The sequence below is a fragment of the Opisthocomus hoazin genome, chromosome Z (genome assembly GCF_030867145.1).
Source record: "Opisthocomus hoazin isolate bOpiHoa1 chromosome Z, bOpiHoa1.hap1, whole genome shotgun sequence".
NCBI lineage: Eukaryota > Metazoa > Chordata > Aves > Opisthocomiformes > Opisthocomidae > Opisthocomus > Opisthocomus hoazin.
In genome coordinates, this window is record NC_134454.1 from 64898375 (window position 1) to 64909006 (window position 10632).

The window sequence follows — 10632 nt, forward strand, 5'->3', positions numbered from 1 at the left end:
GAAGGCTCACTTCTTTCCTCAATAAGATTATTGCTTGTAGGTCTGCAACAGGAGTCTCGCTCTCAGAACCCAGCCTGTTCTGAAATTCTATCTTTTATACACTTCAATGAAGTTTAGTATTCTCAGCCCGGGTAGCATTAGCCCAGCCTTGAGAAACACTTGCCATGCACCTAGTGCGGAGCTGGGGCCAGCTGAGGCTCAGTATTTGCTTAGCATAGTCAGGATCTGTCCCCTCATCTGTAAAATGACCACAGGAGAACTGATCCAATAAGCTGTTGTGTCTACTGATCTTCTTCCAGAGCTCTAGAACTGGCCTGGCAGAGAGACAGATGAAGGTAAGGAGCAACTGCTAAGCCAGCCTGGCATCAACAGTTATTTTCCAGTGAGTAATGGATGTGTCCAGAGATGTCTGGCGCAGTCCATTCAGAGTATGCTCCAGCTGAGGGATCTTAGGCAAAAAGATGATTGTCCAAGGTTATCAACTATGCCTGAAGTTGGACTCCCATTGATACTTTGTACCTATTCTGAAGGTAAAGTATGTGTGCTCTTTCTCTTTCCCTCTTATTGCATCTTTACCTGACATGAAAACAAGACACTGTATACAAGGAGGAGAGAAAAAGAAAAAATATGCTTCTCTGCTGCATTTGAAATGTTCTCTATGTTAAAAAGTAACTCTAAATTTCTGATAGCATCCTAGGTAACTTATGTCACGCTTGTCAGTTTTTCTGTCATTTTCATTATCCTTTAATATATCCATTCTGATGTTTGATTTACATCACTCTGCCACTTCTTAGGGTTTTTTCTGTAAATATTAAGAAGTTGCCTTGGAGTTCCTTCTATAAATATTAAGGCAGTCTTAACCAGCATCTTATGCCGTCTCTGTGGCAACATTCGGAGCTATTCTTAGGCCCACAATCTTGAAGGCTGGTGTGCAGATTTCATCATTGCTTTGCTCCAGGAGGTTCTTTTGTCCAGTAAGTTTTTAAATTTTGTAACCTCTCTGAAAAGAAATCTGGTACTTGATGTACCCCATGGCTCCAGACTTCTTCCTTGTGCCAAATGTAAATTTTCCTTGCTATGATATAAGCAGTGATGTTTCTTACAAGTGACATGCAGAAAGATCTATTGCCTTCCAGTCTGCAGATACTTTTTTACATTACTGTGTCTCTGCTCAATCTTTTATTTGCTTAAATCTGATTTTTATTCTATTTTCTCAGAAGTTAAGTTTTCCACACCTCTGAACAGTAACTTCTCCTTCTCTGGATGCTCTCCAACTAGTCTGCTCTTTTTTGCGTTTGTTTTTTTTTTTTTTTTTCCCTGACATATACTACAAGAAATGGAGACCATCTAGTTCTGAGTCAACAGGAGTTTTTTTCCCTGAAGTCTTACTTATGTTTATGTACTCCCATAAAATGTTTGGGTTTTGTCCAATAGAACAATGCTGTTCAGCTTATAATCCAGTGAAAACTACAGAGCCAGTCCCGAAATACTGCTGCAAAACAAATTTTTCTCACCCTATCAATGGGTAACTGTATATTCTTACCTAAGTTCAGAGTATTTTTCATTGTTCTTCAGGATTTTCACTCTCTTCCTATTGTTGGAGACGTTTTGGGATCTGCTTCTCTCTTCCAGTAGCCTTGTGTCACTCTGACTGTCATCAGGCACAGGTTCCTGTTTCAGCATCCAAGCCACTGAAGTCGCTGTGGAATAACAGTGGACTCACAGCAACTCTCCTGGTCTCTATTTCCTACTGCTTACTGTAATCCATTTCCCATCTGGGTATTCTGGAGATGAGAAACACATATTTACCAATAAATAATTTATAAATAATAGGTTTTTTTCAAGAATCTGTTTTGTTGCTGTCCTGGCCACCTTTTGTCCCTAAGAGGGCAATTTATGGCAAGAAGAACAGAACTGTCAAACTGCAAGGGAAGTGTTACCAGGACCCAAGACTAGGTGTATCTTTGATTAGGAGTGTCTCTGTTTTTCTTCAACTGAGAAGGAATTTCAAGGATAACGATCCTATCATGTTACTGTTTTCAAAAACGGTGCTATGTCTGATGGCTTTTGAGAAGCTCGTTTAATTTTGCACAGATATGGCCTTTTATTAGGATGGATGTGCTGTATTTATCTTTTGCTTTCCTGTAGAGGGTGAGAAAAGATTATTTGTAAGAAAACAGGGCAGCATTGTTTTCCTTTCTGACATGCCGTGTCAAGAACTAGTACAAAGGTATTGCTCAGTTGGAGATATAAAATTTTGGAAGAGAGGTTTGCCAGAAATGGATGAAATTACAGGAGGTAAATTCCTTTCACTGGTATTAAAAAAGAATTCTAGCTCAACTTACCAGTAGTTCATCTACCTTTATGCTCTCTTAGCATTGCTCTGTATGGAGCTGGGGAGGCAAAGATGATTTTCCAGCTCATATGTGACTTTGCCATTCACATGTGATCCTTCTTATAAAATAAAAATGCCTAGTGGCCAGGTGCCATCAATACCTGACAGCTGGGACGAGCCAGAAGATGATGTTCCAGCCACATCCTCTGTCTTTTAGCTTGCTGCAGTCTTGGAGGAAATACAGCAGTGCACTGCCAGTAGCGCTCTTCTGTGTGCAGCACTCAGGGAATCTGCCTGTGCTAGACATGGCTTGTAATTGCTTTTTGTGGTGCAGAAGTGGTAGTGTGATCCTCTGTGGGTCACAGTGATGTGCACTTGCACAATTAATTTACTTCATTCTCTGTCAGATGACAGCAGTGATCATTCCCTGTCCTGAGAAGCATGTAGTGTGTGATATGCAAGAAGAGACACAATGTGATTCGTTCCAGAAAGAAAATCATGCAAAGGAGACACCAGCAGTCTCACTGGCTTTTCTGTGAGACACAGACTGAAAGATCTGAGGGGTAAGTCAGTATCCAGACCCACTTAGCTGAGGACAGCTGGAAGCCAGAAATAGCACCTGTGAAGCGAGCCTTTAATAGGTTTTGTTTGGTCCCAGCTGCTGTCATCTCAAAGTCTACTCTGAGCAAATTGTGCTATTTAATTATTTTGTTGGTATGGTAATGTTTCTGAATGCATGCCAGGAGTAGTAGTAAAAAAAAACCTTCACTATGTTATTGACTAAAGTCATTAGCTTCTACAGAGGCCAGCTTCCCAATACCATTCAAATACCAGGCAGTCTGAGTCAGTCCTGATCATCACTTTGGGAAAACAAATTCAGACCTTTGCCGAAAAACAGTGTGAGAGAGGACTGATCTTGCAATTACTCTGCCATTCCACAGGGCTGGGGATCTTGGTGCAGAGCACAGCACATCTTCCCAAGGCTTAAGATGGGCCATCAGGCAATCGACTCTTTTATGCCCCTACGCTGCAGGTGCATAAAAAGGTATTTTAGCCTCCATGAAGCTGTCCTTTCCCTCTGCATAGCCTAAAACTCTTTTCCTCTTGTTGCCCTCTTCCTTTCTAGGCAGCAGCAGCCATCACTGGAGAAGCTCTGATTTATCTCTCCATTTTACTTTTCTCTAATGCCAGTTGCCATTAAATGCCTCAGACAATCCAGGCCAGGCTCTGTGCTGACAGAAGCTGAGGCCATGGGAAAAGACAGTGGATTGATATTTGTACTGCCTGGCCTGGACCTTTAGTCCCAGTAAAACGTTAGGCAAGTAGCTGCTGCTTTATAGTTGTCTTCACTTATGGGTACACACATGTCCCTGCCTGCCACCGGTATCTAAGACAGTGGGCCTCAGCAGACCTCTATGTGGGGTTTTGTGACCTGCCCCCATCATGCTGACTCTGCTATGGCTGCAGCAAGCCACAGCAGAATGAGCACTAAAGGACTCAGGTCTGAAGGTGTACGCTTAAACTCCAAGTGTATACAGCCTCCCTAACTATCCACACCACTCACTTCAACATACTCCCTGACTTCTAATATCAAATATATCTTGAAAATTGGAACTAACAAGAAAACTAAGAAAACGGAAGAGGGAGATACAGTGATTTTAAATTCTAAAACTGAAAATATTTTTCTCTTCTGAATTTGATATGCAGAACCAATGGTCCTCAAAAAAAAAAGTTCAGGCAGAAGAAAGGAGCCTAGAATGAGTCTGTATCCTGCTCCCACTGCACTGGGACCACAAGCACCTGAAAGGCTAATGCAATTGATTATTCTGTGGAATGGTAATGCCCATGCCTTAGTGGTTCTGTCTGAAGAGAAAACAGCTCTGGTTTCTTAATTCAGAGTTCCTTCTTTTCATTTTTTTCTCAGTAATCATTGTGAAGCAAAATCACATTATGTGACACGGAAACACACTGTCAGTTGGAAACCTTAGCTGGCCATCTTAGGGTACTTTTTCATTAATAATCTATTTGTGCAAGAGCCAAACAAATGACGTTTGTAATGGGACTGTTCCTCGAGTAAAGCAGTGAAGAAGAAAAGGGAAATAGTAAGATCTCTTATTTTTTTGACCCTAAAATATATTGTAATTCCAACCCTCTGTACATTTGCTTAGCAGGTCAGCGTGCTCCTGAACAGCTGAATTGCTCTTCTCCAGAGATTGCTCTGTAAAGCTTAGTTGTTGTTAACTAAAATTTTAGCCTCCAAAATGTAAAACCCATTGAAATGTGTTTGACCTGTAAGAAATCATTTGTGTGCTTCAAAAAACTATTTCTCTTTGCTTCCCTCTAACGATGCACAAGTGATAACTGAAGGACCAGTAATTCTTTCAACTATCTGCTAAACTTTTCTTGAAGTCAGTGTATTACCTGCCTTGGTGGGCACAGTAAAATTCGTCAAAAATCCAAACCATCTCGTCTTCTTTTTCTTCTGTATTCACAGCTCTCTTAAGCTGCTTTCTAATCGCCTGGGAATCATTTTAAAAGTGGAAGCCAAGCAAGTGGTTCTCCAGTGGTACATTTTTATTTCAAGTAATTGGGTTATTAGCAATTTATGCTGGCTTGGTCTCTCACCGTTCTTCTGTGGCAGGCCTGTGACAGTGTATTTACAAGGAGAGTTGCCTCTAGAACTAACATTGAAAGCCCATTTCAGATTGAACTTGTTAAAAACTTAATGTTTATCAGATGCCGAAGGGAGAATATTTTGAGGCATTTCCTCCTAAATAAGGGTTTGGACCCTCTATCTCGCAAATCAAAGAGTGCTTCCTCAAAGTAAAAAGCTTGCTATTGCAGCTTTGGTATTACGTTTTTTACTCTCCCTTCAATTTGTTTTATTTGTCAGTACTGTAATTACAGGCCAGACATGGACATGTGTTCAGCTGAGGCAAAGCACAATGAGTGAAGCACAAGAGTCTTGCTGAATTTTCAAGAATTATTCTTCATGGGTGATCACCCTGTTCTCTAAGCCTAAAAACTGAGGGAAATGACAAGGCTTTGCTTTTTCTAATTGCTTCTGAGTCTCTAATCACAGTGATTTTAAAGGGGAACAAACCAGAACAAGTTCCTTCCAGTTGTACTTACAAACAAGGGAAAGACATCACAGTTTCATCTAGAGGGTCATCTGTCAAACTCAGACTGCAGCCATTGCAGAAAGAGCCAGTCAGAAACTGTTCCCTCTTCTCTACAGAATCCCCTTTATGCCATTGTAAGATCTAGACTTTAATAGACTAGCTCCTGGTTTATCCTCTTGTCAAGAGTCGACAGTATATTCCTGCTTGTTAACGCATCCAATTTAGTGGCAACAGCAGGCCTTACAATAATATTAAACTATGAAAAAAATTAGGAAGCATCCTATTAACAAGACCATTTCCCCAGGATCACAGATAGAGGAATCTGGCTTTGCTGAAGAATAGCTTCTGCTTGTTCTGTGGTTTTCGTCCTTTGGCTGCTCCATCTTACACTACTGAAAAGGGCCTTTGTGCTGGAGATGAAGTATTCAAAAACTGTACTTCAAAACATTGTCACAATAAGTTTCTGTATACTCTACAAGTTCCCACCCGGTAGATGTACTTGTTTCTGTTATTGCTTAATGATACTTCTGCACGAGGAAAGACCATTTTTGTAATTAGAGCTGAATAAAAATAACACTTCTATGTGAAATATATTTGCTGGGTTTTAGAATATTTTGATTTCTGGAAACAGACCACCTGCTGCGTAGGACCCTTAAGTCTCCTAACTAATAATCTTCTCTCCACTTGAGCTAATTTTAGCTATTGCCACTTGAAACTTTCAATGGTTTCAGCCACCTACTGCCTTCATGCAACTTTTCCAGCCCCTTTCTAGCACTCTGCCTGTTCATACATCTGAGGATTATAAATAGTTTTATTTGGAAAATGGTCACTGGGGATGGAGGTGGAGAGACAGGAATCATCTGGGAGTAAATAGATTGTTAATTCCCTTCTGAGCACTGAGCTGCTGATTCACTCCCAATCAGTTCCCACACAGCTTGGACTGAGTCAGCCCAGAGGGTGTTGAATAGTCAAGAGCAAAGACGATTCAGAGGATAATGGTTCTGCAAAGACCAAAACAGAAAAGTGACTCAGAAGGGGGGAACTAAAAGAAGAAAAACACATACTGGAGAGAGGGCGTAGGGGGGGAGAGGGGGGGAGGAAATCAAAAGGGAAATAAAAATAGACAAGCAATCCCTGTGCTGCCACCACTGTGTTGGAAACAAAGGTGTTCAGGGAGCTTGGAGATGAAACAGAAGTGAATGAAAGGAAAGGAGCGGATGGAAGAGGAGAAAAGACATTAAAAAACAAAAGTAGTATCAGAGTGAAATCACCCAGGGAGAGACAAAAAGGAAAAGAGGTGTAGGCAGAAAATGGGCTCAGAGTAGGGACACACTTCCAGGTGTGTCTCAGCCTAGCCACTGACTTCCCATCCACGTAAGCATGCACATAAAATCTTGCATCTATAAATGTCATATCACATGTATCCACGGGGAGGAAATAGCTGAAGTGGGGCCTTACAGTCAAGGACTTTCCATCATTTCCATCATTTGCAGATCAAAGACCATGAGACAGGAAAAAAAAAAAGGCTCATATGAGAAATGGGCGTTCCAGAAATAGGAGAATATATTGGGAAGCACTTTCATGCAGATTAAAGCCAGGGCTCTCCCTTCGAGTTTACTGTCAATTCAGTGAAAAGGGTGAAGGTCCTGACTTGGATGCTCTGAATCAACCTATTGGACCTTTAGTTGCTCTACCACTTCAAAAATTGCCCTAATCCTCCTCAGTCCTTTTACTGACTTTCTCTTAAATCTCAAGTTCCATGCTGCAGCCTTTGGGTATATTTGGGCTCAGGACAGAGACTTGGCACACGGGAGGCTGTCTTGCCTCATGTCTTGTGCAGGAGCCTTCCCTCCTTGCACTTTGTTCACATGAAAGGCAAGTAGCTGCTATGGTTCTGCACCTCCCGCAGCAATGAGCTCTCTGCTTGCATTCAGCACTGCTGAATACACAGTCTGCCATAGTAATATATAATTCTTTCTTCTTAAGGCTTCTTGTTTTAAAATTGTTCATATATATTTAACCTGTGCTGGTTTAAGGAGGCCGTGGAGATGTCTTGTCAACAGCAAAACAGAAGGTGAATGTTAGCAAAAGAATATATTGACTTGCATCTGGCAGATTTAATGCACAGTAACAGTTAAGATTTAGGCACGTATTAGTGGTATTGAACGCAAAGCTCGAGGACAAGCACTGACGGCATGTCCCTGGATACATCACTGCTGTCTGTACAGAGCTATATGGGTAATGTAAGGCCTACTTGACCAAGATGTTGAAGTTAGGAGTGTGTTTGCCCAGGGGTATATGTGGGGTGGATGGAGAGAGACGGCAGCTGAGAACATGATTCAGCTTTCTGTTGAGCCAGTTTGTCCTCTACAGGTTCCCCCTCAGTTCCTTTAGTGAGTCAAAGAGCACTTGTACTCCCAGCCTTATCACCTCAGTCAGGTGATAGGAGGGGTTGAGCTCAGGTGCAGATCCTCAATTTAGGCACTAAGTAGGTGTTCATGTGAGGCTGTGTATGTTCCTCCAAGAGTATATTGATTAATTCTACACAAAAACAAGTAACAACTAACTGTGATGTGAACGTTTGCATAAAAATTAACTCCACTTCATTTCTGTACGGAGCTGAGGTAGACTTAGCATTGCATCTGAGACTGCTGTGTACTGTCTGACACCCAGACACTTTCCAAAACTGTTGAAAAATAAGACTAACAGTTCCGGTATACTGTTCCTAATGTTACCCTCTCTGCCAAAGGGAGACACTTGTATGGTCATGGTTTATTGTCTGGTGAGCTCTGGAGGCTGGTTGGGAGGAGACAAGTTTTGCTTTGGTTTTGCCATGTATTCACATCAGAGAAGGGAAACTCTGAAAAACGCTTTTCACACTTTGAGTAAATACCATCGAGCTTTGAGATGCTCGCTAGCTCCTGGCATGCCTGAAGAGCAACTTCCAGGGACACAGACCAGCTCTTGAGAAAGTCCTATCTTGTGAAATGGAGGTAGTTATTGTATCTCTGAGGCACTGAAGCAGGCCTCTAGAGATGATATTCTGACTGCTGACTGGGAAAGATTATCATGAGGTGGCTGCAGCCACAGGGCAAATGACTATGCTGCAGGACCCCAAAATTGCAATGCCTATCAGGCAGCTTCTTACCAGCTGTAGATTTAATAAGCATCTTACTGATTTTTTTTACTTTATTGTCAAAGAAGCAATTGATTTGAGCCTGTGAAAGCAAAACAATTGTCTGGGGAAAAACATACATACAAGATATCTGTGATAACTTTCGTCTGGTAATAAGAAAGGAGAGCAGGAAGTTTTCCTGTGCCACCAACACAGGCAGTGGGCCCTCGCATACATCTGTGTTTCTGCAGCGTGCTGCTCAGTGCAGGCAGCTGGTAGCAGGAAGAAAGAACCACGGATCTGGTGAGGAGATACTTGTGATTACAGCTTGAGTACTCATAGCATGAGACAGTCAAAAAACAAAAGGGACGATGATAAGAATTTTTGGGTTTGGTTGTCCTGCCAAACAAGAGGGTGCTGGTGATAGACGAAAAAAAGCCAAACTGATGTGGCTGAGATGAGATGTGTTTCCACAGAAACGTTGCCATTGGCAGTGGCATTTCTGGAGGGGGACTGGTGCAAAGTGATGAAATTGCATTGTGTGCCAAACACAAGGTGACCATCAGCAGTTCTACCCCTCCTGTGTGGTGCAGGCTTCCAAGAACTGTGTGAAGAGCTTCCTCCATCCAACAACCACTCCCACAACTTTGGGGCTGGAAGGACTCTTCTGGGGTGGAGGATGCCAGAGATGCACCATGCTACCATGAAGCTCATCCCCTGGTGGGTTACAAATAGACAGACTGCTAACCCAACTGATGGAGGCAGTGGGTGTGTTAGCTGTACTCCTCTCATTTCAACAGGATTGGGAATGTTGTGGTTTAACCTGGCAACTGGCAGCTAAGCCCTGGGCAACTGTTCGTTCACCCTTGCCCTTAGATGAGCAGAGGATGGGGAGAAGAAATGGACAAAAGGTAAAACTGGGGTTGAGAGAAAGACATTTTAATATGACAACAAAGGAAATACTAATATTAATACTACTAATTATAATATTAATATTAATAATGAATATGCAAAACAACTGATATACAATAACATGTTCTCACCACCCAGTGATCGATTTACAGCCAGTCCCTGAGCAGCAATTACAAAACCCAGAAATCACAAATTTCACCTAACTCCCAGAAAAGACCAAACTCCCAGACAAGAGAAGATGTGAACTTGTGGAAACAAGAAGAGCAGAAAGGTTCCTGCCCCCCAGCCAACCCCCGTTCATAGGCTGAGCATGACGTCCATGGTAAGGGATATTTTCACTGGCCAGCTGGGGCTGCCTGCCTGGCTGTGCTCCCTCCCAGCTCCTGAACACCTGCTCACTGGCTGAATATGGGAGACTGGAGAAAGGCCTTAATTTCAGAGAGACAACTGAAACCATCAGTGTTGCCAACATTCTTCTCGTACTATATGAAAAACACAGCAGCTGCTGGGATGACAATTAAGTCTATCCCAGCTGAAATGAGGACAGTGAGTCACAGTGGAAGAGGTGTAGAAATGTCAAAAGCATAGGCAAGGGGCCAGAGTCAGAGGGTCTGAGTGGCACAGGCATCTGCATACTTCAGCCACTTAGTCTCCACAGGAAGAAACATTGTGCTTGAGTGTCTTCATGGGCTTCATAGCCCGGTGAGGGGGTAACACATTATAAACTTGATGGTCTTCTATGTCCTGTTTTGCTGGTTAAGTGGATAAAACACTCTCCACAGATCTAAGCGGACAAGCAAGTTTTCTTTCTCTCCTCCTTCTTCTGAAAATGAATAAGACAATACAGAGTGCCTTCAGCAGTAACATAGAGGAAATCACTTTTGATCTTGGTCACCACATTTTGACCTCTTGGTAAGAACATCAGGTAGGTTACAAATTCTCCAGTGGATGCAATAGTGGAGTCAAATTCTCCCACCCCAAAAATATCAAAATGACGAAACAGAGTTGACACACACATGGCAAAGAGGAAGTCCTGGATAAGAGTTGTACCTTTTTTTTTCCCTCAAATAGGTACTACCTTTACTGACATTAGAAAAGCATGTTTAAAATGAGTTATTTGGTTCAAAATGCATTATTCTGCTCACATG